Below are 27143 nucleotides of genomic sequence, written 5' to 3' on the forward strand. Positions count from 1 at the left end.
CAGGTACTCTTGGCCAGAGGTATTCCACCCCTCAGGAACTATCCTTCCTTGGGAGGTGATCACCCATCTCCAAAGACCCCTTCTTATTCTCCTCCTTCATTACTTTTGAAGTCCATGGATGTAGCACAGTCTTCCCCTTCTGCGGTTCCCTTTATGGATCTCACTAAGGAACCGCAGTTGCCTTTGTGACAGGAAAGTTTTGCTACGACCCAGGATGTCAGCTGTGACACACATAGCTTGCTGCTCCACAGCCATCCAGGGACTCCGGGTCAGCAGGCTGAGCCACTTAGGGGAGGGGTGACCCCTGCCCTGGACATACACTCCTCTTCGGGTGGACCAACCTTCCAACTGATGGAGAAGGCTTTCGCTGCTGCTGGCGATACCGGACTGTCTATACTTCCGCCCTCCTCTGGTTCACTGGTTCCACAAGTCGCATCTAGCGTACTCCGGGTGCAAGGGCCGCATGACATATTCCCTCAGGAATCCCCTTTTCTGCTGTCTTCTCCAGCTTCCCCTGCTGAGGAGGTCCACTGGAAAAGCTTGTGTAAGAGGAAGCACATGGACTCCACAGAGGAGTCCCTCACCGAAGACACAGATTTCCCTGTACCTCCTGTACCCACCCTTCATAATTTCAATGTTCTTTCTTCCACCCTCATATTTTCAAAACTACCTTTTTTCTTCCTCCTCCTGATAATAAGTTCCTTTGCATCTCGTAAAGAAACATTGATTCTATATCCTCAAACAGTAATTCTGTAAAATTCTACAATTACTGCAATATGACTCACTTTATAGTATGTACCATCTACAAACTGTAATTTGTACAATTCTGTAAATACTGTATTTTAACTCTGTACAAAATGCAAACTGAATCACTTCTATAGAAAGTACCATCTGTAACAGTCAACACCAGTGTTATGCTCTAACAGTGTAATTGTATTGTATTGATAACTTGATTGCTCTAACAGTGTAATTGTATTGTATTGATAACTTGATTGCTAATCTTTTATTATATTTGTATAACTATATAACCTTGTTAATGGAGCTTTTCTCCCCAGGACTCCATTGAAAACGGGTTCATCTTGGCCCAATGGACTATCCTGGTAAACCAACTGCAAATAAATAAATAAATAAATTTCGATGAGGAGGAAGGATCCCCTCGGTCACCTTCTGAGGTATCCTTTGGCGATATCCTCGAAATCCTGAAACAGAGAGGTGACTGGCAGTCCTCTAATCCAACCTCTGAGGAATCTGTGTTCCTACAGGCTTTTCGTGCCCAGCCCCCTACCTCCTGGGTTACTCCACCTGCCGATGAACTTGTCTGGCTCATCGTGCAGCATGCTTGGAAGGCTCCTGATACCATCAAATCTATTCCATGGAGGCCAGATAAGATCTTGTCCCCTCCTGCTTCGGATCCCCATTGGTCTAAAGGTCTTCCTGTGGATGCTTTGGTGGTAGCAGCCACAACAAAAAAAGATCTGGCAGAAGAAGAAAGCCAGACTGTCCATCCTCCTAACAGAGAGTCCTGGGCCCTGGACAGGATAGGGAAGCTCACCTTTGCTTCAGCGACCTTTGCTATCAGGTCCCTGAATTATATGGCACATTTCACCAGGCTTCAAAGGGATCTGGTTTCTGAGCTGTCTGAAACCTTGGCTGGTGCCATGTCTGATGAAGTCTGTGACAAAGTGGCTTCTCAGCTGGCCACCATTGAATCTATATCTAACTCCTCTATGTGACTGATATCTCACACATCAGAAGGAGCAGCTAGAGCAGCGGGTTCAGCTGCGGTCTTGAGACAACACGCCTGGATGCGCTTGTGCAACTTCACAGAACCCTTTAAGTCTTCTTTTCTTAATGGCCCCATTGAGCCCTCCTCGTTGTTTGGGCCCAAAGTTAAAAGCACACTGGCCAGATGTGAACAGGACGGTAAGACCCTTTCTGCCGTAGGTGTCCGTTATTCTTCCCCTCAACGTGCTTTCTCCTGAAACCAAAAGAGTGGGAAGATATGGTTCAAGAAATCTCAGGGTCCTTTCCATGACACACAGGCCGAGTTCTCCCCCAAAGGCAGAGGGGGAAACTCACAGGGAAGATGCTACTTTTGGGGCAGAGAGGGACCGTGTAACCAGGGTTCCAGGGATTCTTTCCCTGGTCAATCCTACCAGCGCTCCTGAAGAGCGACCCAACTCCTTTCCTCTGGAGGTGGTTGGGGGACGTTTCTCCTTGTACCCTTCTGCCTGGCTAATTATCACCACCGATTCTTGGGTACAAAGGATCATAACCAGAGGTTATCATATCCCGTTCGATCTTTGTCCGTCTCTTCAAAAAATCTTCCTGATGTTCCACCCAGTCAAAGGGAAGAAGCAGCACTAGAGATAGAAAAGCTGCTAAGAGAAAGAGTCATCCAAATAGTCCCTCCAGACCAGATAGGATTCGGATTCTACTCAAGACTATTTTTGGTGCAAAAAGAAAACCGGGGACTGGAGACCAATTTTGGATCTCAGTGTATTGAACAAGTTTGTGAGAGTACAAAAATTCCGGATGGTCACAATACAGTCTGTCCTCCCGCTTTTGGAAAAAGACGATTGGATGTGCTCTATAGATCTTCAAGATGCGTACTACCACAGAAAGGTGGACAGGCCATCAAGAAGATTTCTGCACTTCCGTGCAGGAGCCAGTCACTACCAGTTCAGAGTACTGCCCTTCTGACTCTCTACAGCCCCCAGAGTGTTCACAAAGTGCATGGCAGTTGTCACAGCTCACTTGCGACTTCAAGGATTCCAGGTGTTTCCATACCTAGACGACTGGCTCATGTCCGCCCCCACCAGACATCTCCTGGAAAAAGCCCTGGCATACTCTCTCCTCGCTGCTCAAAGGCTAGGCATAACCATAAACTGGCAGAAATCCAATCTCACCCCATCTTAGTCAATAGAATTCATAGGGGTTATCTTGGACACAAAAAACTGCAGAGCTGCTATTCCCGAGCACAGAATTCTAAGGCTAAAGCAACAACTAATTCCAGTTCTTTCAAAGGAAAAATCCACGGCTCACTCGGTTCCACAGCTGTTGGGTTCCATGGCAGCCTCCATCACCATTGTTCCCCTGGCCAGGTTTCACATGAGGCTTCAACAATGGCTACTGCCCACCCAATGGTATCCTTTTCAGCATCCTCTTTCAGCCATGATTCGAGTATCCCACAGGTGAAAACAGGATTTAAATTGGTGAATGACACACAATCTCTCACAATGGTCTCGCCCTTTCTCCCCCCAGCAACCCAAGGCCACAGTGACCACAGACGCCTCCCTGATGGGGTGGGGGGGCTATGCCAGGGGCAGACAGTCCAAGGCACTTGGTCTCAACTGGAGGCACATCTGCATATAAATGTTATAGAGCTGAGGGTGGTGCTTCTGGTGTTCCAAGCATTCCATCCCCTGCTGCCGTCTGGGACAATTGCGATTCAATCAGACAACATGGCGGTGGTCTGGTACATCAACAAGCAAGGTGGAACCAAATCTTACCCCCCTTTGTCAAGAGGCCATGAGGATATGGCGATGGCTACCAACTGTTTTCTTCTAGCAATGCACATTCCCGGGAGTTCCAACGTGATAGCAGACAGACTCAGCAGGTGCATTCTTCAACCTCATGAGTGGTCCCTGAATCCCTTGATAGCGGCCAAGATCTTCCACCACTGGAGCCGTCCTTGCTGCGACCTCTTTGCATCCCTGACCAACTACAAATGCAGCAACTACTTCGCCCTGATTCCCCCTCTGGGACAGTCACCCAGGGACGCTCTAGTCCACGTTTGGCCCTTGGGTTTTCTTTACGCATTTCCACCGTTTCCCCTCATTCCCCAGTTTCTGAAGAAAGCCCGGCAGTTGAAGAGCAAGGTGATCCTCATAGAACCATATTGGCCTCGACAGATTTGGTTCCCCTTCCTATGGCCTCACCTACTAGATCGACCATGGATTCTCCATCCAACCCCGGAGTTGATCTTACACCCACAGAATCTGATTCATCCCAACCTGAACAGCCTGAAGCTAACGGCTTGGCTACTCCAGTTCCCTTGATTGCCAGGCAGAATAATCTTTCTTTACCAGCACGTGATATTCTCATTGCTTCTCATAAGTCTTCCACTAGAATTACTTATCTGAGCAAGTGGAAAAGATTTACCTGTTGGCTGAAAGATAAACAAGTAGACCCCTTTTCAGCACCACTGTCGATAATACTACACTATCTGGCCAACCTGTTTCAATCGGGTCTTTTGACCTCTACCATTAGAGTTCATTTGGCTGCAATTTCTAATTTTCATGAGGGTGTCCAAGATTCCTCTCTTATGTCCCATAAATTGTGCAAGACTTTCATAAAAGGTGTGAATCATCTGAAGCCACCTTTTAGAGAACCTATTCAACCATGGGATTTATCATTAGTTCTACAAGCCCTGACAATGGCACCTTTTGAACCAGCCTCTTCTTGTGACCTCAAGTATTTGTCATGGAAAACCTTGTTTTTGGTTGCTATTACTTCTGCCCGATGTATTTCTGAACTTCAGGCTTTATGTATCAAGAGTCCATACTTGATTTTTCATAGAGATAAAGTGTCTCTGAGAACTAATCCATCTTTTCTGCCTAAAGTGATCTCTGAAATGTCCATTAATCAAGCCATTGAATTGCCAGTTTTCTTTCCCATTCATTCAAACAGAGGAGAGTATTGCCTACATACCCTGGATATACACAGGCAAATCCGTTTTTATTTAAACAGGACTAAACCCTTTCGTAAATCTGACCAGTTATTTTTGGCCTTTTCTTGACCTAGATTAGGATCTGCTGTTGCTAAGGTCACATTAGCTAGATGGTTGAAGGACTGTGTGACCTTTATTTACACACAACGTAATATCTTGTTGCCTACTACCATGAAAGCTCATTCAACAAGGTCAGTGGCAACGCCTGCTGCCTTCTATGTCAGAGCTTATTTAGATGACATCTGTGCAGCTGCAACTTGGGCTACGCCTCATCCCTTCATCAATCATTACAAATTGGATTTGGCCTCCAGAGGAAGAGCATCGGTCCTGTGGTGCTCAGGAATGTCCTTCCATGAGAGCCTTCCAGGAATAGAGGTTGCTGGGGACTCTGTCCCATGTGTAAGGAATGAACGAGGATTAACAATATCAGATGAAGAAGTTATGTCTTACCATAATGTTCCATCTGTGTTGTTGATCCTCGTTCAGTCATTACGACGCTCCTTCCTTCCCCCTCCTGTGGTTTCTAGTAGATCTCACCATCCAGTTCTCTTAGGTTATTTGACCAGAGGTAGCCTCTACCTTCTTTAACTTGCAAACTCAATCTGAGATAACAGGGAGAGGGGGATTGTGGGTAAGAGTTTAGCTCGAGAGTTTGAAGCTGACGCGAGCTTGGAAAATGGCCGGCTCGGTTCTGAGCTCAGAACCGATACCCATGTGTAATGACTGAACGAGGATCAACAATACAGATGGAACATTATGGTAAGACATAACTTCTTTATTTGATTTACTGTCTAGTGACGTTTTGTGCTTTTAAACATGAGCTCACTTTTTTACTTCTGTGATTTAAAGTTGTTAAAAGTTGTTTAAAAACTACAGTTTCTGCTGAGAAACGTAGATTATTGTACTTTCTGGAACTGGGGAAAATGTTTAATTGTTTAGAACAGAGTAATAGCACTGGTCCGAAACATTAAGGTGGCTGTTAAAATCCGTAGTATTGTGTCTTACACAAAAATCAGTTTGGAATGGATCACAGATGCCATTTTATTATGAAAATTAATCCAGATGCAGATAAACTACATTCTCCAAAACCTTACCCTCAAAAGATATGTTGGAGGTGTCATTAAGTATCCAGGTCATAAGGATCTTAACTAGCCAGTTTCTGAATGGTAATAACCAAAGCCCCCTTTAACACTTATGGAAATACTTAATCTTTAAGAGAAGCTTTGACAGATGGGTCTGGTTCATCTAGGCAGTACAGCACTGATCTAGTAGGGCAGGGATTCAAGCCACAGGTTGCAGAGTGCACTGAAGAAACCTGAGAGAAAAAGACATCATTACTGGAATACTGAAAATCCGATCAAGATGAAGAATACTGATTCAGAAAAGGTCTAGTTTCATGTACTGCTGATATGTGTGCAAAGCCTGATCTAACTCATATATGTTTAGTGTTAAAGAATGAATTCAGAGGGCTGAACTTTCTGAGTGGTTAAGGAGTCTGGAATGCCTGGCTTGTTGACAGCTCAGAAAAAAGCATTGGGTTTCTTTTTCTCGCAAAATGTTCCCACGGACAAGAACATGGACTTTTTCAGTGAGGTCATAGCCCAAAAGAGAGAAAATTATTATCCAGGCCACACCTGTCTTCAAGAAGGCCAGAGCAAAGCCACTTGTTCTCCACCATTCACACAATCCTCTTCAACACACAAAGCTGAAGGTCAAAGTATAGCTCTCATGGCCTGAAATGAACAAGACATACATAGTTGAAGACCTACATGTCAGTAGTCATCATGCTTGCCCAAGACAGACATCCATAAGATCCTTAGCACTGCATTCCAGCAGTTGTTGGCACGCACAAGACCTAAGGAGTCTCTGGTAAGCAGAGTAAAATTCCTGTAATGAATCAGATGTTCTTCGTATTTCACTGTTGCAGTCATCACATTTGGGTTATTCCTGCCAGGGTAACCCTCGGCCGGCCTGAATACCAGAGGCTTAGTATTTCTGGGTCGGTTGCTGTCGCTTCAGGACTGACGTCAGGTCGTCAGTAGTATAAAGTAAGGCAGCCGACGCTATTACATCAGTCTTTCTTGCCATGGAGCCCGAAACAAAAGCAGTTTGCACGAGTGCCGGTTGAAGTCAACAATTGTCTCACCTGTGGAAAGCAAATAACACACCAAGATTTTCATTCTTACTGCGTCACTTGCTTAGGCCCAGACCACGACATCCCCCGCTGTTGTTTCTGAGCTTTGTTCAGCACCAGAAATATCCTTCATCGGGCCCCGTATTGTAGCTAGATATTTTCGCTTACAGTCCTTGAACTCTGATATGGCTTCGGTAAGCCATCCGACAGCAGATCTTCTGAAAAAACGTAAAGATAAAGACAAGAGACAAACCCTACAGGTCCAAACCGACTGATGACACTCCCGTTAAGCTAGTCATCAGGTTTCTAGTCCTCAGTGAGGCGCTTTCGCAGCCCCTGATGCCCACTTCTGTGGATTCGCAGGCCGCTACTGAGACCTTTTCAGAGTCCGGTATGCTGCAAAACTCTTCTTCAACTAAGGATCCTGTGGTCGTCTCTACCTTGGATGGGAACGGAGCCACTGAGCAGGCACCGGCTTCCGAGGAAGTCCTTCGCTCTACAGATTCTTAACACAAACCGACATCTTCTTTCGCACCTACCGTTCTTTCGAAAACTACCAAGTTTCATAGGCCAAGGGTACAAACCGCACCCAAGAAACCGACGACCCAGTCTCATGCACCTGCTTTCTTGCCTCAGTCTCAAATGCTTAAAATGGCAGAAGAGCTTATTATGCTGATCAGGGGAAGCCAAGCTACCCCCTCCAAAATGAAAAGAGATCTGTTCCCTGTAGTTTTGTCTGAACTGAGTCAGATGACTCTGATGCATCTGAATATGAAGACATGCAGCCCCTCTCTACATATCAGGATTCTGATGCAGAGGATTCCATTCCTTCAGCCTCTCCCCCAGAGGATTTTTCCTTTGGGGGAAACTCTTCATACCTTAAGGGAGCATTTCCAATGGGTTAGTCAGGACTACCCTCAGTCTAAAAAGAGACTCAGGGAATTCCTAGATCTTCCACAGCACAGACCCTTGGCCATCCCCCCAGTCCTGGATGTTGTTGGGGATGTTTTCTTGTAATCCAGTTTGACTCCTGACACACTCCCTGCTGCATCCAGGAAACCAGACAGGTACTGCAGAGTCCCTGACTCACACAAATTTCTTTTTAAAAATCCTACTGCTGAGGTAATTTCTCAAGGGTCTAAAGGAATTAAAGCGACCTCTGCCAAGAATCCTACCCCCTCAGGTAGGGATTCCCTGAGCACTAGACAGATGGGTCTAAAAAAGTATAAACCTCAGCTGCTCTTGCTATCAGGGCACTAAATTGTCAGTTCCATATGCTAAAATTTCAGCAACATACCCTGGAACTCCTCAAACAAAAAATGTCTTTCTTTCCTGCTTGTGCAGAATGTAAAGAGTTACAAGAGTTAATGCAGTCTGCAAGTCAAGTAACTAAATACACCTTGCACTGTGGTTTTGACACCCTAGAAGCTTCTTGCAGGGAAGCAGTCACCGGATCTGTCCTTAGAAGGCATGCATGGCTTAAGAAACACCCCTTGCCACACCATGTCAAATCTAAATTGTTGGATGCCACCTTGCATAAAGACAACTTATTTGGCACTAAGGCAGAAGAGGTCTTAAAAAAGATGGAAGAAAAAGCAAAATCTATGCAGACAGTTAAGGATTTCTTACAGGTCCAGCCACCCAGGTTCAGCAGGCATTGTCCCACCAAGCAGTGTTCCTTTTCTGCTCCCAAAGAAACAAACAAACGTAGGCAGAAAACAATTTAATATATCACAGCAAAGCTTTCGGGTGAAACCCTTCTTCAATACTAACAATCATTAAAACAAAAGCAGCTTGCTTTTAAATAGGAGCAAAAAACAGTCACATGATAGCAGCCAAAATCACATGACCGACAAACACAATATAATGTAACATATAACATAATAGATATACAAAAATGTTTAAAATATTTAAAACAGCTTAACATGCTGAATTTTACTTAAAACAGGCTTTAGGCTAACAGTAGAATTTAATCCAGATGGAGAATCCGCTGCTAGTCTTAAAATCCATTCATATTCCTTAATATCTAAAGCATTTTTAATATCACCACCCCTACTATGAGATTTAACTAAATCTAGGCATCTAAATTTAAAGCAATGCGTATTCCCATATGTTTTAATATGCTTGAAAAGAGCATTATTCTCAATCTCCCTTCTAACGTCTGACTTATGCTCAATTATTCTTTCTTTAAGTTTACGTGTGGTCTTGCCCACATAGAATGCTGAACAGGCATTACAAGTAGCCAAATACACCACATTTACACTGTTACAGAATGCTACTGATTTAAAGTAAAACTCTTTTAAAGTAACAGGATGAATAAATGCATAATTAGGGGTAGCAGCAATGTCTATACAACAAGAACAGCTCATACATTTAAAAGTACCAATACGATCAGAGAAAACATTCAGCTTTAAGCTAAAATTAAAATCTTTATAGCATAATAAGCTTTTAATACTTCTCATATTCCTATATGAGTAGTAAGGCTTTTCACCTAAAATACGCCTAATCTCTGGACAGGCCATCAACACAGGCCAGTACTTGGCTATGATATATTTGACCGAACCTGTTCTACTACTAAAATTCATAACATATCTAGTTCTAACTATATTTCCAATGTTAGATCCTGATGTAATGATCACATGATCATTCATACACGCGTCTGTCCTAAGATAAGGTTTATATGTAGTATCCCTATTAAGTATTACCATTCTCTTCAATTCTTCCAATGTATCCAAGTCATAACCATTCTTAACAAACTCATTGAACATTTCATCTAACTGTATATGAAATACAGAGTCGATTGTATTTAACCTACTGACTCGTGAAAATTGAGCTTTAACAATTCCTTTAAAAACATGAGGTGCATGCATACTATTACAATGTAAGTATCTACTAGTATGCACATCCTTCTTGTGAATAGTAGTTTGTAAAGTACTCCCTTCTTTATATACCTTAACATCAAGGAAGATTGCTTCATGTTCAGATATAATCTCCTTAAAAATCAAAAAGCTCGTACTACTATTTAAATATACTATAAAATCTTGCACTGGTACCCCTTGCTGTGCAGCCTGTCCCCACTGCCACTATGGCGTCTTCCTCGGATTCCAAACCTCCTGACTCTCTAGATGTGCACAGACAGTTCAGATTCTATCTAGACAGGACTAAATCCTCCAGAAAGTCTGATCAATTGCTGGTTAGCTTTGCTGCAGGGGCAGAGGGCAAAGCCATCTCCATACAAACCATTTCCAAATGGATAGCACAGTACATCCATTTCTGCTACAAATAACATGGAAAGCTTCCCCCCAGGGAGTCATGATTCACTCCACCAGAGCAGCCTCCACCTGTGCAGCTTTCCTCAGAGGAGTCCCCACCAGGGACATTCTGGAGGCTACCACCTGGACATCTGTTCACACCTTTACCAAACATTACCACCTGCCTATCTTCTCCAAATCCAGGGCAAGGTTTGCCTCTGCAGTCACGCAGGGCATCCTAGCCAGCCCCTATTTTCCTTGACTGCCTCCACCCATTTCCTCAGCTTTAGGAATCAACCCAAATGTGATGATTGCAACAGCGAAACACAAAGAACAAAGTACAGTTGTGTACACTTACCATAAATGTAGATGTTCGAGTGTGTTCACTGTTGCAGTCCTGGTTTCCCTCCCTCTATCCCCCTCTTCTTTCTTATCTTTCCTTACAAGGGACATATTGGTATTTACTTTCTACTGTGGGGTTCTTCCACCAGAACCTGGCTCCCACTTGGGGGCTCCTGACAGGTTAGGGCAAGAAAAACTAATGTAATGGTGTCGGCTGCCTTACTTTATACTGCTGACGACCTGACATCAGTCCTGGAGCGACAGCAACCGACGCAGAAATACTAAGCCTCTGGTATTCGGGCCAGCCGAGGGCTACCCTGGCAGGGATAACCCAAATGTGATGACTGCAACAGTGAAACACAAAGAACACCTGATTCATTACAGGAATTTTACTCTGCTTACCTGAAACTCCTTAGGTCTTATGCTGTGCCAACAACTGCTGGAATGCAGTGATAAGGATCTTATGGATGTCTGCCATGGGCAATCATGATGACTACTGACATGTAGGTCTTCAACCATGCACGTCTGGTTCACTTCAGGCCATGAGAGCTATACTTTGACCTTCAGCTTGGTGTGTTGAAGAGGATTGTGTGAATGGTGGAGAACCAGTGGCTTTACTCTGGCCTTCTTGAAGACAGGTGTGACCTGGATAATCATTTTTCTCTCTTTAGGTCTATGACCTCACTGAAAAAGTTCATGTTCTTGTCTGTGGGAACGTTTAGAGAGAAAAAGAAACCCATATTTGAAAGAAGACTAGCCTTAAAGTTAATAAATTAGTAATTTGTTTGACCTGTAGTGGTAACTTAGTCTATAGGCTTGAGAGCACAATGAGTTAGGAACCTTCCCCTCCAGCAAGTTTGTTTGTTGGTGTAGATTTGCATCCTTAATGCAAGTGTTACTGGTTTTGCGACACAAAATAGGAGGTCAAATGAGATTGGGTTTTTATTTGCTCAGGCTTAGGTTGACCATAATTAAGTGAATGATTAAAAGCAATGTAAAGCTGGAATTCATACATGAAGTCTTACAGTCTAGATTTTTAGTTTGTTTGCATCATCTGCTTAGCGTTAGTTGCCTTCGCCTTTTCTGTGTCTCTCTTCTTTACCACCTTCATAGGTTAGTACTAAGCTAACTGCCCTTGTGAGCCATTTTAAGCCTAGCCATTTATCCCTTGTGAGACTCAAACCCTGCACCTTGTGTTTGTAAGGAAAACACCTTAACCATTAGGCCACCCTCCTTGTTTTCCTTTTTCTCTGAAGAGGCTTCACTGTTTTTTTAATCTGCTAAACTTACACCAAAAAAAAGTACCTGATGTTCTTCGTGTTTCACTGTTGCAGTCATCACACTTGGGTTATCTGCCTGCAGGTAGCCCTCAGTCAGCCTGAATACCAGAGACTTACTATTTCTGCGTCGGTTGCTGTCACTTCATGACTGACCTCAGGTCATCAGAGGTATAAAAACAGGCAGCCGACACCATTACATCAGTCTTTCTTGCCGAGGAGCCAGAAGCAGTTTGCATGAGTGCCAGTCGGCTGCTACCTGAGTTTTCGTTTACGAATTGAATCATCCTGAAGTCTTCTAAAGCCAAGTACCCCATTGAGGATCCTTTTTTTCTTGCTCTAACTGATGTCAGAAAAAGTTAACAGTTGTCTTACCTGTGAAAAGAAAATAACACACCGAGATTTTCATTCTTACTACGTCACTTGTTTAGGCCCAGACCACAGCGTACCTCGCTGTTGGTTTTGTGCCTTGTTCAACACCCGAACCATTCATCATCGGGCCCTTATTGTCGCTAAATCCTTTCGTTCTCGATCTCCATATTCCGAACTGGCTTTGGTAAGCCATCTGACTATTGATATTCCAAAAAAACTAAGGATAAAGACAGAGATAGACCGCACAGGTCCAAAGCTGCCGACGCTTCCGTTAAGCTAGTTGCCAGTTCGCCAGTACCCAGTGGGGCACTTTCGCAGCCCCTGATGCCTGCTTCAGTGGATTCGCAGGCCTCTACCGAGACCTGTTCGGAGTCTGGTATGCTGCAAGACTCTTCTTTGACCATGGAACCTGCGGATGTCTCTACCTTGCATGGGTCCGGAGCCGCTGAGCAGGCACCGGCTTCTGAGGAAGTTCTTTGCACTACCGATGTTCGACACAAACCGACGACTTCATTTCTGTCTAAAACTACCGAGTTTCTAAGGCCAAGAGTATGCACTATGCCTAGAAAACCGACGACCAAAGCACATGCACCTGCTTCCTTGCAACAACATAAAATGCTTAGAATGGCAGAAGACCTTATTATAATGATTAGGGGAAGTCAGGTTTCCCCTGCTAAGAGAAAAAGAGATCAGTCCCCAGCAGTTTCAAGTGACCAATAGTCCGACGACTCTGAGGTTTCTGACTATGAAACATGCCCTTATCTGCTTATGAGGATTCAGATGCAGAGGAATCCATTCCCACTGCCTCTCCTCCAGGGGATTTTTCTTTTGGTGAAACCTTACATGCTTTAAGAGAGCAGTTCCATTGGGAATGCCAAGACTATCCTCAGTCCAAAAAGAGACTCAGAGAATTTCTAGACTTGCCACAACATAGCGTTTTAGCAATTACCCCCAGTCCTGGAAGTTGATGTGTTTATGGAATCCAGTCTTACTCCTGATACTTTACCCCCTGCTCCTAGGAAACCAGACAGATACTACAGAGTACATGACTCTCAAAAATTCCTTTTCAAAAATCCTACTGCTGACCCACAGATCATTTCCCAGGGGCCTAAAAGTATCAAGGCAACTACAGCTAAGAATCCCACCCCTTCGGACAGGGATTCCAGAGTTTGGACAGATGGGGTAAGAAAGTATATACTTCTGCAACTCTCGCCATTAGGGCCTTGAATTGTCAGTTTCACATGCTGAAGTATCAGCAACATATTATGGAACTTATTAAGCAAAAAATAGCTACCTTTACAGACTGTGCAGAAAATAAAGAATTGCAGGAACTTATCCATTCTGCAAGCCAAGTCAGCAAGCATACTTTGCAATGCGGCTTTGATGCCCTAGAAGCATCTTGCAGAGCAGCAGTCACTGGTTCTGTACTGAGAAGACATGCTTGGCTTAAGGAGCAGACCTTGCCAGACCATGTCAAATCAAAGTTATTAGATGCCCCTTTGAACAAGGATAATCTGTTTGGCACCAAAGTAGAAGAGATTCTTAAAAAGATGGAAGAAAAAGCTAAATCTATGTAGACAGTTAAATAATTCTTACAAGGGCAGCCTCCTAGATTCAGTAGGCGTTGCCCCTCGAAACACTGGTCCTTTCCAGCCCCCTCCAGGCCATCTCAAACTAGACCCAGGCGAAAGAGACCACCCAGACTACAGTCTCAGGGTATGCAGAGATCCAAGCAATGGATTGCCCCCACCCCCAAAGCAGGGAGTGCTAAGCCACCTCCCTATGGTAATACCTCACAATGACTTCTCCACTCCACTCCCTACCTCTGCCCAACCGCTTGTGGCCCTAGGAGGAAAACTTGCCCTTCATACAAAAAACTGGATGTCCATCACCAAAGACCGATGGGTCCTCAACATTGTATCCCAAGGGTACAAATTCTATTTCCACTCACTGCCAACCCCAAAAGGGTTCCCAGACCTTCCTCCAAGCTAGTGGGCAGAGGCACAAAACCAAGTTCAATCCCTGCTCTCTATAAGGGCAATTCATTTTGTTCCTGCGGAACAGATGGGTCAAGGATTCTATTCCAGACTTTTCCTGGTACCCAGAAAAGAGAGCATTTGGCACCCAATCCTAGATCTTTCAACTCTCAACACCTTCCTGGTGGTACCAAAATTCAAAATGCTCACCCTGCAGCAGCTTTTACCTATGCTAGCCAAAGATGTCTGGTTAGCCACCCTAGACTTAAAAGAAGCCTATCTGCACATCCCTATATGGGAGTCATGCAGGAATTATCTTCGTTTCAGGACAGGGTCTATGCGTTATCAGTTCTCTGCACTTCCCTTTGGCTTAGCCACTGCTCCCAGAGTATTCACAAAATGCCTGGCTCCAGCTATTGCTTACTGCAGACAGAGAAATATTCAAATTTCCCCATACTTGGACGACTGCCTAATTCAGGCAGACAGTCATAAAATGCTGTTGCAGCACCTGACATTTGTAAAAAATCATCTAACCTCCCTGGGGTACACCATGAACGAAAAGAAATCAAAACTTGTCCTCAGTCAAAAGATTGTATTCCTAGGAACAAGCTTGGACACAGTATCCCAGATGGCATTCCTCACTCCAGAAAAACAAGCCTATCTAACAGGCTATTTTGCTCAAATGGCACCCAGAACCCAGCTATTTGCAAAGAAAATCCTGCAGGCCCTAGGGTTCATGGCCTCTTGCATCCTACTAATTCCATATGCCAGACTGCATATGAGGAAACATCAGTGGTACTTAAAAAGTCCTTGGTGCCAACATTCTCAGGACCTGGAAACCATCATTCCTATCATATCCTGTCTAAGGATAGAGTTTCTTTAGTGGGCAGCAGCATGCAACCACAGCAAGGGACTGCCATTTACTCAACCCCACACGACCCAGACTCTACCCCAGATGCATCAGACTATGCCTGGGGGGCACACATAGATGGCAAGTGCATTCAGGGCCACTGGAGCCCAAGTCAATTTCATCTGCACATCAGCCAGAAAGAAATGCTAGCTGTGCAGCATGCTCTGACAGCTTTCAGATCCCTACTCTCACCAGGACACCTACTAATAAAAACAGACACCACCACAGTTTTGTGGTACATCAACAAGCGGGGGGGAACCCACTCTTACCCACTCTGCAGGCTAGCCATGGCCCTGTAGAACACGGCCTTGGACATACAGGTCCATCTGCAAGCTCAGTTCCTGCCAGGCAAAAGTGAGATGACTTAAGCTGAAATCTCCTAGACCCACATGAGTGGCAATTAGAGGCCAGCACCTTCAACCTTCTGACTCAGAAATGGGGGACCCCAGAGGTGGATCTCTTTGCCTCCCCCTGCAATCACCAGCTCAGCAAATTCTGCACCAGGACACCTCACAGCAGGGCCTAGAAAGTGGATGCCCTATCCTTCCAGTGGGTAAACCTCTCAATTTATGCATTTCTCATTCTGCCTCTTCTCTCAAGAATATTACTCAAGGTAAGACAGGACAGACCAATGGCAATCCTGATTGTCCCAGACTGGCCACGCCAGCACTGGTACCCACTAATGCGCAGCCTATCACCGGTGCCACCCTGGCACCTACCCCAGATCCCAACCCTCCTCAGTCAGCAGGGGGAAAGATCTTGCATACGCAACTGCAAACCCTGAATCTTGCAGCCTGGCTTATTTTTTGAATTCTCCCCCAGTGACCAGCCTAAGCAAGCAAGTGCTGGACGTCATTCTTGAAACCAAAAGACCCAGTACAAGGGAATCCTATGCTGATAAGTGGAAAAGGTATTGCTCCTGGATTCAATCTAAAGGAGAGGACACATCACTGCCCTGCTTACCTCTAATCCTGGATTACCTAGCAAATCTACTCCACAGAGGCCTATCCTTCTCCTCCATTAAGATCCATGCCTCTGCCATTTTGGCTCATTACAACACTGACCCACCTCTCTTCTCTCACCTTCTCATCAGACATTTCCTGAGAGGGGCAAACAACTTAAGGCCACCAAGGAGAGCACCCACCCCTGCTTGGGACCTTAACTGTGTACTGGAAAAACTCATGCTCCCCCCTTTGAGCTTGCAGCATCAACAGAGTTAAAATTCCTCTCCTGGAAAACAGCTTTGCTTCTGGCCATCACTTCAGCTAGAAGAGTGTCTGAGTTACAAGCACTTATGGCTGTGGAACCCTTCATTATTTGTCATGCTGACAGGGTCTCCCTCAGGACTAACCCTTCCTTTATACCTAAAGTGGTGTCCAGTGTGGCTCTCAACCAATTTATCCATTTGCCAACCTTCTTCCCTAATCCTCAAAATAAAGGGGAAAGGATCCTGCCCTCCTTGGATGTGCACAGACAGCTCAGATTCTACCTTGATAGGACTAACCCTTCAGGAAATCTGACCAGTTACTACTCAGATGTTCTTCATGTTTCACTGTTGCAGTCATTACATTTGGGTTATCTGCCTCTAGGTAGCCCTCAGCCGGCCTGAATACCAGAGTCTTGGATTCCTGCATCGAATGCTGTCCCTTCTTCCATGACGTCAGGTCTTCAGGGGTATAAGACAAGCAGCCAACACCATTACATCAGTCTTTCTTGCCACGCGGTGCCCGAAGCAGAAGCAGTTCGCAAGTGCCAGTCAGCCGACTCCTGAAATTTTCGTTTTCGAGTTTCAGAACCAAAGTCTTCGAAAAAAGCTAAGTACCCCATTGGGAATCCTTTTTCTTGCTCTGAACCGATGTCAGTAAAAGTTAACAATTGTCTTACATATGGAAAGCAAATACCTCATAAAGATTTTTATTCGTATCGCATTCCTTGCTTAGGCCCAGACCACAATGTCCCTCGCTGTCTGTTTTGTGCCTTATTCAACCCCCGAACCATTCGTCGTCGGTATATTTTCGCAGCAAATTATTTTGGTACTCAGTTTAACTATCCAGAATTGGCTTTGGTATGCCATCCGACTACAGATATTCCGAAAAAACATAAGGATAAAAACAGAGACAGACCTCATAGGTTCAAAACTGCCAACGACAGTTCTGTTAAGCTAGTCGCCAGTCCGCCGGTACTCAGTGAGGTGCTTTCCCAGCCCCTGATACCCGCTACTTCAGATTCACAGGACTCTACTGAAACCCATTCGAAGTCCGGTATGCCGCAAGGTGCTTCTTCGACTATGGAACCTGCGGATGTCTCTACCTTGGATGGGTCCGGAGCCACTGTGCAGGCACCGGCTTCTGAGGGTGTATTCAGGCCTACAGATTTGCATTTTAAACCGATGCCATCTTCTTCATCAAGGCCTAAAACTCGACCCACGCCTAGAAAACTGACGTCCAAACTGCATGGTTAGGCCCATATGCCTAAAAAACAAATGCTTAGAATGGCTGAAGACCTTATTACTTTAATTAGAGGAAGCCAGCCTTCCCCCTCTAAGAGACCTAGAACTGATTTTCCTTCTGATTCTTCTAATCAGGATTCCGAAACTTCTGTTTCTTCTGATTACCAGGATTTGCCCTTATCTACCTATGAGGATTCTGATGCAGAGGATTCCATTCCCTCTGCTTCTCCTCCAGAAGATTTTTCTTTTGGTGAAACCTTGCACACTCTTAGCATTTCCGCTGGGAAAGCCAGGATTACTCTGACTCCAAAAAGAGGCTTAGGGAATTCTTACACCTCCATCAACACAGGCCTTTAGCTTTCCCTCCTGTTTTGGACATTGTAGATGATGTCTTCCTGGAATCTAGCCTGGCTCCAGACACTTTACCTCCAGCTCCCAGAAAACCTGACAGGTATTACAGAGTACCTGACTCTCACAAGTTCCTCTTCAAGAATCCTACTGCAGATCCAGAGACCATTTCCCAAGGACCAAAGGGCATTAAGGATACTGCTGCCAAAACCCTTACCCCTCTGATAGAGATTCCAGGGCCTTGGACAGATGGGGTAAGAAGGTATACACTTCTGCTACTTTGGCCATTAGGGCCTTAATTTGCCAGTTTCATATGTTAAACTATCAGCAGCATATTATGGGACTACTTAAACAGAAAATTATGTTGATTCCTGACTGTGCTGAACATAAAGAATTACATTCTGCTGAACAAGTTGGTAAACATATTTTGCAATGTGGTTTTGACTCTTTAGAAGCATCTTGCAGGGCTGCTGTCACTGGGTCTGTACTTAGAAAGCATGCTTGGCTTAAGGAGCAAACCTTTCCAGATCATGTTAAAGCTAAATTACTGGATGCTCCCTTAAACCAAGACCTGTTTGGCAACAAGGCAGAAGAAGTCCTTAAAAAGATGGAGGAAAAAGCTAAATCTATGCAAACTGTTAAAAGATTTCCTGCAAGTACAGCCTCCCAGATTTAGTAGGCATTGGCCTTCTAAGAATTGGTCCTTTCCAGTCTCTTCCAGGCCTTCTCAGTCCAAACCCAGGAACAGCAGACCACCTATGTTACAGTTTCAGGCTACACACAGGCCTAAGCAGTGGGGGGCTCCCACTTCCAAAGCTGGAAGACACCCCCTATGGAAAAATGTCACAGTAACTTAACCTTAACCCCTCCAAGCCCTGCTCCCTTGGGAGGAAAGCTCACCCTGCATGTAAAAAACTGGGAACTCATTATCCAGGATAAATGGGTTTTAAATATAGTTTTCCAAGGATACAGATTCCACTTCCACACCTTACCAACCCCAAATGGTTGGCCAGACCCACCCCAAAATCAGTGGGAAGAGGCTCAACAGCAGGTTCTCTCTCTTCTAAGTATCAGGGCTATTCAGCCTGTCCCAGCAGAAGAAAGGGGACAAAGTTTTTACTCAAGAATTTTCCTGGTACTCAGAAAAGACCACTCATGGCATCCTATACTGGACCTTTCTATTATAAACACCTTTTTGGTAATCCCAAAATTCAAAATGCTAACTTCAACAGCTGCTTCCTGTGCTAGGCAAAGATGCCTGGTTGGCAACCTTAGACTTAAAGGAAGCTTACCTGCACATTCCAATAAGGGAATCATGCAGGAAATACCTACACTTCAAAGCAGGCTCCATGCACTGTCAGTTCTCTGCACTTCCCTTTGGCTTATCTACTGCGCCCAGGGTATTCACAAAGTGTCTAACTCCAGCCACTGCATTTTGCAGGCAGAGAAATATTCAAATATACCCATACCTGGACGATTGTCTAATTCATGCAGAAAGCCAGGACATGCTATTAAAACATCTGGCATTTGTAAAGAAACTTCTAACCTCACTGGGGTACACCATAAACAAATAGAAATCTCATCTAGTACCCTATTCTGGGAACAAGTTTGAACACAACTTCCCAGATGGCTTACCTCACGCCAGAGAAACAAGTTTATTTGACAGCCTTCTTCAAACTACTGGCCACAAAGACCCAGCTGTCTGCAAGGAAAATTTTGCAAGCCCTGGGGTTCATGGCCTCTTGCATTCTACTAATTCCATATGCAAGACTGCATATGAGGAAACTACATTGGTATCTAAAAAGCCTATGGTGTCAACATTCTCAGGACCTGGAATCGCTGATTCCTATCATTCCCTGTATAAAGACAGAGTTCCTTTGGTGGGCAGAGGTCTGCCACCTCAACAAGGGTCTCTTTCAATCTACCCCCTGCTGCTCAAACCCTGACTGCAGTTGCATCAGACTATGCATGGGAGGATCACTTGGCAGGGCAGTGCATTCAGGGCAAATGGAACCTCAGTCAGATGCACCTGCATATCAACCAAAAATAAATGTTAGCAGTGCAGAATTCCCTGACAGCCTTCAAGGACCACATCTTTCCAGGACAGTTATTGGTAAAGGCAGACAACACCACAGTTATGTGGTACATAAACAAGTAGGGGGGAACCCACTTGTACCCTCTCTGCAGGCTAGCCATGGCTCTGTGGAACACAGCCTTGAGCTACCAAGTGCACCTACAAGCTCAATTCCTGCAGAAATCTCATGGACCCACACGAATGGAAACTGGAACCAAAAATATTCAACACCTTGAGGAACAAATGGGGGACTCCAGAGATAGACCTGTTTGCCTCCCCCCAGAACTACCAATTGGACAAATTCTGCACAAGGACTCCCCACAGTCAAACTTAGAAAGTGGATGCCCTGTCCTTCACCTGGGAAAGCCTCTCGGTTTATGCCTTTCCCCCTCTGCCTCTCCTCTTGAAGGTACTGCTAAAGATCAAACAGGATAAACCAAGGACAATTCTTATTGCACCAGACTGGCCTTGCCAGCACTTGTATCCCCTCTTGCGCAGCATGATACTGCTGGATCCATGGCACCTACCTCAGACACCTTCCCTGCTGCCCCAGCAGGTGGGCCAGATTCTGCACCCTGTGCTTCAAACCCTAAACCGTGCAGCCTAGCTAATTCTTTGAGCTCTCGTATAGCATCCCTCAGTAAGCAGCGCGCTGCTAGAGGTCATTCTGGAAACAAGGAGACCTAGTACTAGAAAATCCTATGCTGAAAAGTGGAAAAGATACTGTTCCTGGAGCCAGACCCAGGGTATGGGCACTATGGTGCCCAGTTTACCTCATATTCTTCAGTACTTAACAGAAGGGCCTATCCTTCTCATCAGTTAAAATTCATGCCTCTGCAATTTCAGCACATTATAATACTGAACCACCCCTGTTCTCTCACCCCCTGTTAAAGCAATTCCTCAGAGGGGCTAAAAATTTAAGACCCCCCCCAGGCAGGCCCCTACTCCAGCCTGGGACCTTAACTTTGTATTGGAAAAGCTGACTCTCCCTTTATTTGAACCAGCTGCAACTGCAGAGTTGAAATTCCTTTCTTGGAAAACAGCCTTTCTTCTAGCCATCACTTCAGCAAGAAGAGTGTCGGAATTACAGGCCCTCATGGCAGTGGAGCCCTTCATTATCTTCCATGCAGACAGGGTTTCCCTCATGACCAATCCTTCCTTTATGCCCAAGGTGGTGTCTAGTGTGGCCCTAAATTAGTCCATTCATTTGCCTACCTTTTTTCCTAATCCACAAAACAAAGGAGAATGAATTCTGCACTCTTTGGACGTGCACAGACAACTTGGATTTTATTTGGATAGGACTTAGCCTCTCAGAAAATCTGAACAGCTGCTAGTCGGCTTTGCTGCAGGGGCAGAGGGGAAGGCCATTTCAAAGCAAAGCATTTCTAAATGGATAGCCCATTGCATTAATCTGTGCTGTAAGCACCATGGAAAACCTACCCCACAGGGGATAAGATCACATTCCACCAGGGCTGCATCTACCTCTACAGCCTTTCTCAGAGGGGTCCCTATCAGGGACATCTAGAAGCTGCTACCTGGAGCTCTGTTCATACCTTCACCAAGCATTACCTCACGCCTATTTTTTCTAAATCCAGAGCTGGTTTTGCCACTGCAGTATTGCAGGGCTTAATAGCTGGTCCTAATGCTCTCTAACGTCCTCCTCCCTTCCTTAGCTTTGGGAATCTACCCAAATGTAATGACTGCAACAGTGAAACACGAAGAACATAGTACAGTTGTGTACACTTACCATAAATGTAGATGTTCGAGTGTATTCACTGTTGCAGTCCTGGTTACCCTCCCTCCAGCCCCCTGACTTCTCTTGGCTCTACCTTTCCTTCTTGTTGGGTGTATTATTTGAGCTTTCTGGTGTATTTGCTTTTTGTTGGAGGTGTAACATAACATGTAATTGCTTCCCATTATGGGGGCACCTGACATCTGAGGCAAGAAAAAACTTATGTAATGGTGTCGGCTGCATGTTTTATACCCTGACGACCTGACGTCATGGTAGAAGGGACAACATCCGATACAGAAATCAAAGACTCTGGTATTCAGGCAGGTTGAGGGCTACCTGCAGGTAGATAACCCAAATGTAATGACTGCAACAGTGAATACACTCGAACATCTACATTTAGAGGGCAAGGCCATTTCAAAACAAACAATTTCCAAATGGATAGCACACTGTATCCATTTCTGCTACAAACACCATGGGAAACCAACCCCTCAAGGGGTCAGAACACATTGCACTAGAGCAACTTCTACCTGTACAGCATTCCTCAGGGAGGAATCCCTACCAGGGACATTCTGGAAGCTCCTACCTGGAGTTCTGTACACACCTTCACCAAGCATTACCACCTGCCTATCTTTTCCAAATCCAGGGCAGGTTTTGCAACAGCAGTCCTGCAGGGCATAATAGCCAGTCCCAACTCTTCTTGACTGCCTTCACCCTTTCTTCAGCTTTGGGAATCAACCCAAGTGTGATTACTGCAACAGTGAAACACGAAGAACAAGGTACAGATGTTCATCGTGCATACAGCTGCAGTCATAACAGATGGGTTATCCTGCCGTCAGGCGGGTCCTCGGTAGGCCGAATTACAAAGTCTAGGTCTGGCGTCGGATGCCGTCGCTTCTTCCCTGACGTCAGTGCGGCAGGGGTATAAAAGAACCAGCCAACGCCATTTTCTCCAGTCTTTCTTGCCGCGCGGTGCCCGAAGCAGAAGCAGTTCGCAAGTGCCGATCGGCCAGCTCCTGAGATTACGAATATTTTTCAACCGAAGTCTTCTTGAAAGCTAAGTACCCCGTTGGGGAAACTTTTCTTGCCTCAGACCGATGTCAGACAAAGTTAATAATTGCATTTCATGTGGGAAGCAAATACCGCATAAGGATTTCCATTCCCTCTGCATTCCTTGCTTAGGCCCAGACCACGACGTCTCGGCCTGTCGTTTTTGTGCTACATTCAACAAACGCACTATTAAGCATTGGGTGGAGTTCGCCCAACACTATTTTGGCAAAAAATGTAATTACATTATGTCATCGGATACTCCGACTCCAGTTTTGAGTAAAAGACGCAAAGATAAGGACCGACATACGAGGTCTGCAACTTCTACCGACACCACGCTAAAGCCGACTACAGGGGCTCCGGTTCTCAGCGAGGCACCTACGCAGCCCCTGACTACCGATGACACTTCCTTAGCAGTGTCTTCTGTGCCCGAGGTTGCAGGCTCCTCGGCCCACACCCCAATTACAGATACCGACGCCACTCTTGGCGGGGAAACTCAGACAGGCCTGCCACCTCTCAAGGTGTCTTCAGGCTTTCTTCTTCTTTTTCCATTAAGGCTTTCACTAAATCTAAAGCAGCCATGCATACTAAAAGACAAGCTCCACAGGGCCCCTCTCAAGGCCCCATGCCTAAAAAACAGATGCTCAAAATGGCTGAGGATTTGATTACTCTTATCAGGGGTTCTCAACCCCCCTCGGACAAAAGGCCCAGAGTGGAGGAAGAATACCCTTCCTCGGACCAGGCCTCCATTACTTCAGAACATTCTGAAGACCAGGAACATTCATACTCCCCTTTTGAAGATTCTGATGCAGAGGAGTCCATTCCCTCTGTCTCCCCCCATGAGGACTATTCTTTTGGGGAAACCTTGCATACCTTGAGGGAACATTTCCACTGGGAAGGCCAAGATTACTCAGACTCCAAGAAAAGGCTCAGGGATTTCCTCTTGCTCCCTCAGCACAGGCCTCTGGCTATCCTTCCTGTCTTAGACATACTAGATGATGTGTATTCAGAGGCCAGCCTTAACCCAGATTCTTTACCTCCAGCTCCAGTCAAGCCTGACAGGTATTACCGGGTTCCTGATTCACACCAATTCCTATACAAAAGCCATGCGGCTGACCCAGAAACTATTTCACAGGGTCCCAAGGGAATTAAGGCCTCCACTGCCAAAAATCCATTGCCTTCAGAGAGAGATTCCAGAGCTTTAGAAAGGTGGAGGAAAAAGGTATACACCTCGGCCACTTTAACCATGAGGGCATTAAACTGTCAGTTCCATATGTTAAAGTATCAACAGTTTTTGTTATCTCAGCTGAAAAGCAAAATGTCACAACCTGAACAACCAGACTTGAAGGAGTTGCAGGATTTGTTGCATAGTGCAGAACAAGTGGGTAAACATACCTTGCAATGTGGTTTTGATGCTTTAGAGGCCTCATGTAGAGCTGCTGTTACAGGATCAGTCATACGTAGACATGCTTGGCTCAAAGAGCAAACCTTACCAGATCATGTCAAAGCTAAATTACTAGATGCACCTCTTCAAAAAGATGTATTGTTTGTTGTTAAAGCTGAGGAGGTATTAAAGAAAATGGAGGAAAAGGCAAAATCAATGCAAACAGTGAAAGATTTCCTACAGGTACAACCTCCACGTTTCAGTAGAAATTGACCTTCAAAAAATTGGTCCTTTCCAGCCACGGACAGACCTCAAAGAGGTAGATACAGGCGCCCGAGGGGTAGAGGGCAATCTCAAGGATCATTTAGAGGCAGACAATGGCAAGCACCTACACCAAGAGGTGGAGAGGATAGATCACAGCCATTCAGAAAGCAGAACCAATGACTTTCCCCTTTGCATGCCAAGCAAAGCTCTAATGGCAGCACCTTTAGGTGGAAAACTGGCATTATTTTCGAAAAATTGGCATATTGTCACAAAGGACAAATGGATCCTGGACATTATGTACAGAGGCTACAGATTCCACTTTCACACCCTTCCAAAAATTAGAGGCATGCCAAACCTGCCACAAAATCAAAGGGCAGAGGCACAAAAACAAATTTCAGCTCTCATGGACATGAAAGCTATTCAAGAGGTACCTGCACAAGAACAGGGTCAAGGTTTTTATTCCAGACTATTCCTGGTACCAAGGAAGGACAAGGATTGGAGACCTATTTTGGACCTATCCATCCTAAACACATATTTACTCGTACCAAAATTCAAGATGCTCACATTACAGCAGCTTCTTCCCATGCTGGGCAAGGAGTCTTGGCTGGTAACATTGGACCTCAAGGAGGCATACCTGCATGTCCCTATCAGACAAGATTGCAGAAGATACCTCAGATTTCTTGCGGGTTCAACCCATTATCAATTCTCTGCATTGCCCTTTGGCTTATCTACTGTGCCCAGAGTGTTCACGAAATGCCTGGCATCAGTAATTGCCTTCTGCAGACTTCAAGGGATACAAATATACCCATATTTGGACGACTGTCTGATCCAAGCGGACAGCAAACACATACTTCTGAAACACCTGGCGTTTGTAATAAAGTTGTTGAACTCTCTGGGATACACAGTCAACAAAAAGAAATCAAGACTAATACCCTCTCAAACAATAATTTTCCTAGGTGCCAGCTTGAATACAAACACCCAGATGGCCTACCTCACGCCAGAGAAACAAGGGCAACTAACTCAATACTTCAGAAAACTGGCAACCTTCACCAGGCTGACTGCAAGGAAAATCCTGCAGGCTCTGGGATTCATGGCATCATGCATCCTGCTAATCCCATGTGCAAAGCTGCATATGAGGAAACTTCAATGGTACCTAAAAAACTTATGGTCTCAACACAGCCACAGTTTGGAAACAATTATACCACTGATTCCATGCCTCCAAAAGGAATTTCTCTGGTGGGCTCAATCATGCCAAAGAAACATAGGTCTCCCATTCTACTTGCCTCAAGCAAATCAGATCATCACAACAGACGCCTCGGACTACGCCTGGGGGGCGCACATGACAGATCAGTGCATTCAGGGCAAATGGTCCCAAAAAGAAAAGCACCTACACATCAGTCAAAAGGAAATGCTAGCAGTAAAAAATGCTATTATGGCTTTCAAAGACCTACTGCATCCAGGCCAGCTATTGATAAGGACAGACAACACCACAGTGATGTAGTACATAAACAAACAGGGAGGAACCCATTCATATCCCCTGTGCAGGCTAGCCATGTCTCTTTGGAACATGGCTCTGGAATTACAAATCCAACTTCAAGCACAATTCCTGCCAGGCAAGGAAAACACGCTGGCAGACAACCTAAGCAGAAATATGACAGATCCACACAAATGGAAGTTGCATCCTCAAGTTTTTACAAAGATAATTCAAGCATGGGGAAGGCCAGACATAGATCTCTTTGCTACCCACAGAAATTACCAATTGACAAAATTCTGCTCAAGGACCTTTCATCCACAGGCCTGGAAAGTGGACGCACTCTCTTTCAGTTGGACAACAATGACAGTTTATGCCTTTCCACCTCTTCCTCTGCTGCCCAAAGTTCTATTAAAAGCCAGAGCAGACAGACCAAAGATGATTCTCATTGCTCCAGACTGGCCAAGACAACACTGGTACCCACTCCTGAGGAGCCTGACACATTCCCCACCATGGATCCTGCCTCTAATGCCTCTTCTGTTGACTCAGCACAACTTCAAAACTCTTCACAGTCAGCTGAAAACACTCAATCTAGCCGCATGGAGGATTCCTTAAATTCACAACAGACCCTACTCTCCAAGGAGGTGCAGGATGTCATTTTGGAGGCCAGAAGGCCTTCTAGTAGAAAATCCTACTCCGCAAAATGGAAACGGTTTTGTGCTTGGAATCAGAAAAAGGGTCAGAAAAACCTGGAATACTGAATTTACCTCAAATATTACAGTACCTAGCTGAGATGCTAAGCAGTGGACTTTCATTCTCCTCCATCACAATCCATGCCTCAGCCATTTCTGCTCAATACAACACTGATCCTCCTTTATTCTCTCACCCTCTCTTAAGACAGTTCCTCACAGGGGCTAAGAATATAAAACCCCCAAGGAAGCAACCAGTACCTGCTTGGGACCTCAATTTAATTCTAGAAAAACTGACCCTGCCTCCATTTGAGCCAGCTGCTTCAATAGAACTGCAATATTTGTCATGGAGAACAGCCTTCCTTCTGGCTATCACCTCAGCACGCAGGGTTTCGGAACTACAAGCCCTCATGGCTGTGCAGCCTTTCATTATTTTCCATCAGGACAGAGTTTCCTTACGAACCAACCCTTCCTTTATGCCAAAGGTAGTATCCAGGGTAGCATTGAATCAGGCTATCCACTTACCTACCTTTTACCCTAATCCACAAAACAAAGGGGAGAGACTACTACATTCCTTGGACATTCACAGACAGCTTCGTTATTATTTGGGCAGAACAAAGCCATTCAGAAAATCAGAGCAACTCTTTGTGTCCTATGCTACAGGTGATCAAGGGAGGGCTATTTCCAAACAGAC

The 27143-nt window shown here is 45.2% G+C and overlaps 1 protein-coding gene across 1 annotated transcript in view; it reads left to right on the forward strand.

The window, feature by feature from the left end:
- LAMB2 (laminin subunit beta 2) overlaps nucleotides 1–27143 on the forward strand; it is a 3750789-nt gene that overhangs the window by 1676196 nt on the left and 2047450 nt on the right. The gene's annotated exons all lie outside the window — the stretch shown is intronic.

The sequence above is a fragment of the Protopterus annectens genome, chromosome 7.part1 (genome assembly GCF_019279795.1).
Source record: "Protopterus annectens isolate FY-2018-M chromosome 7.part1, PAN1.0, whole genome shotgun sequence".
Classification (NCBI taxonomy): Eukaryota; Metazoa; Chordata; order Ceratodontiformes; family Protopteridae; genus Protopterus; species Protopterus annectens.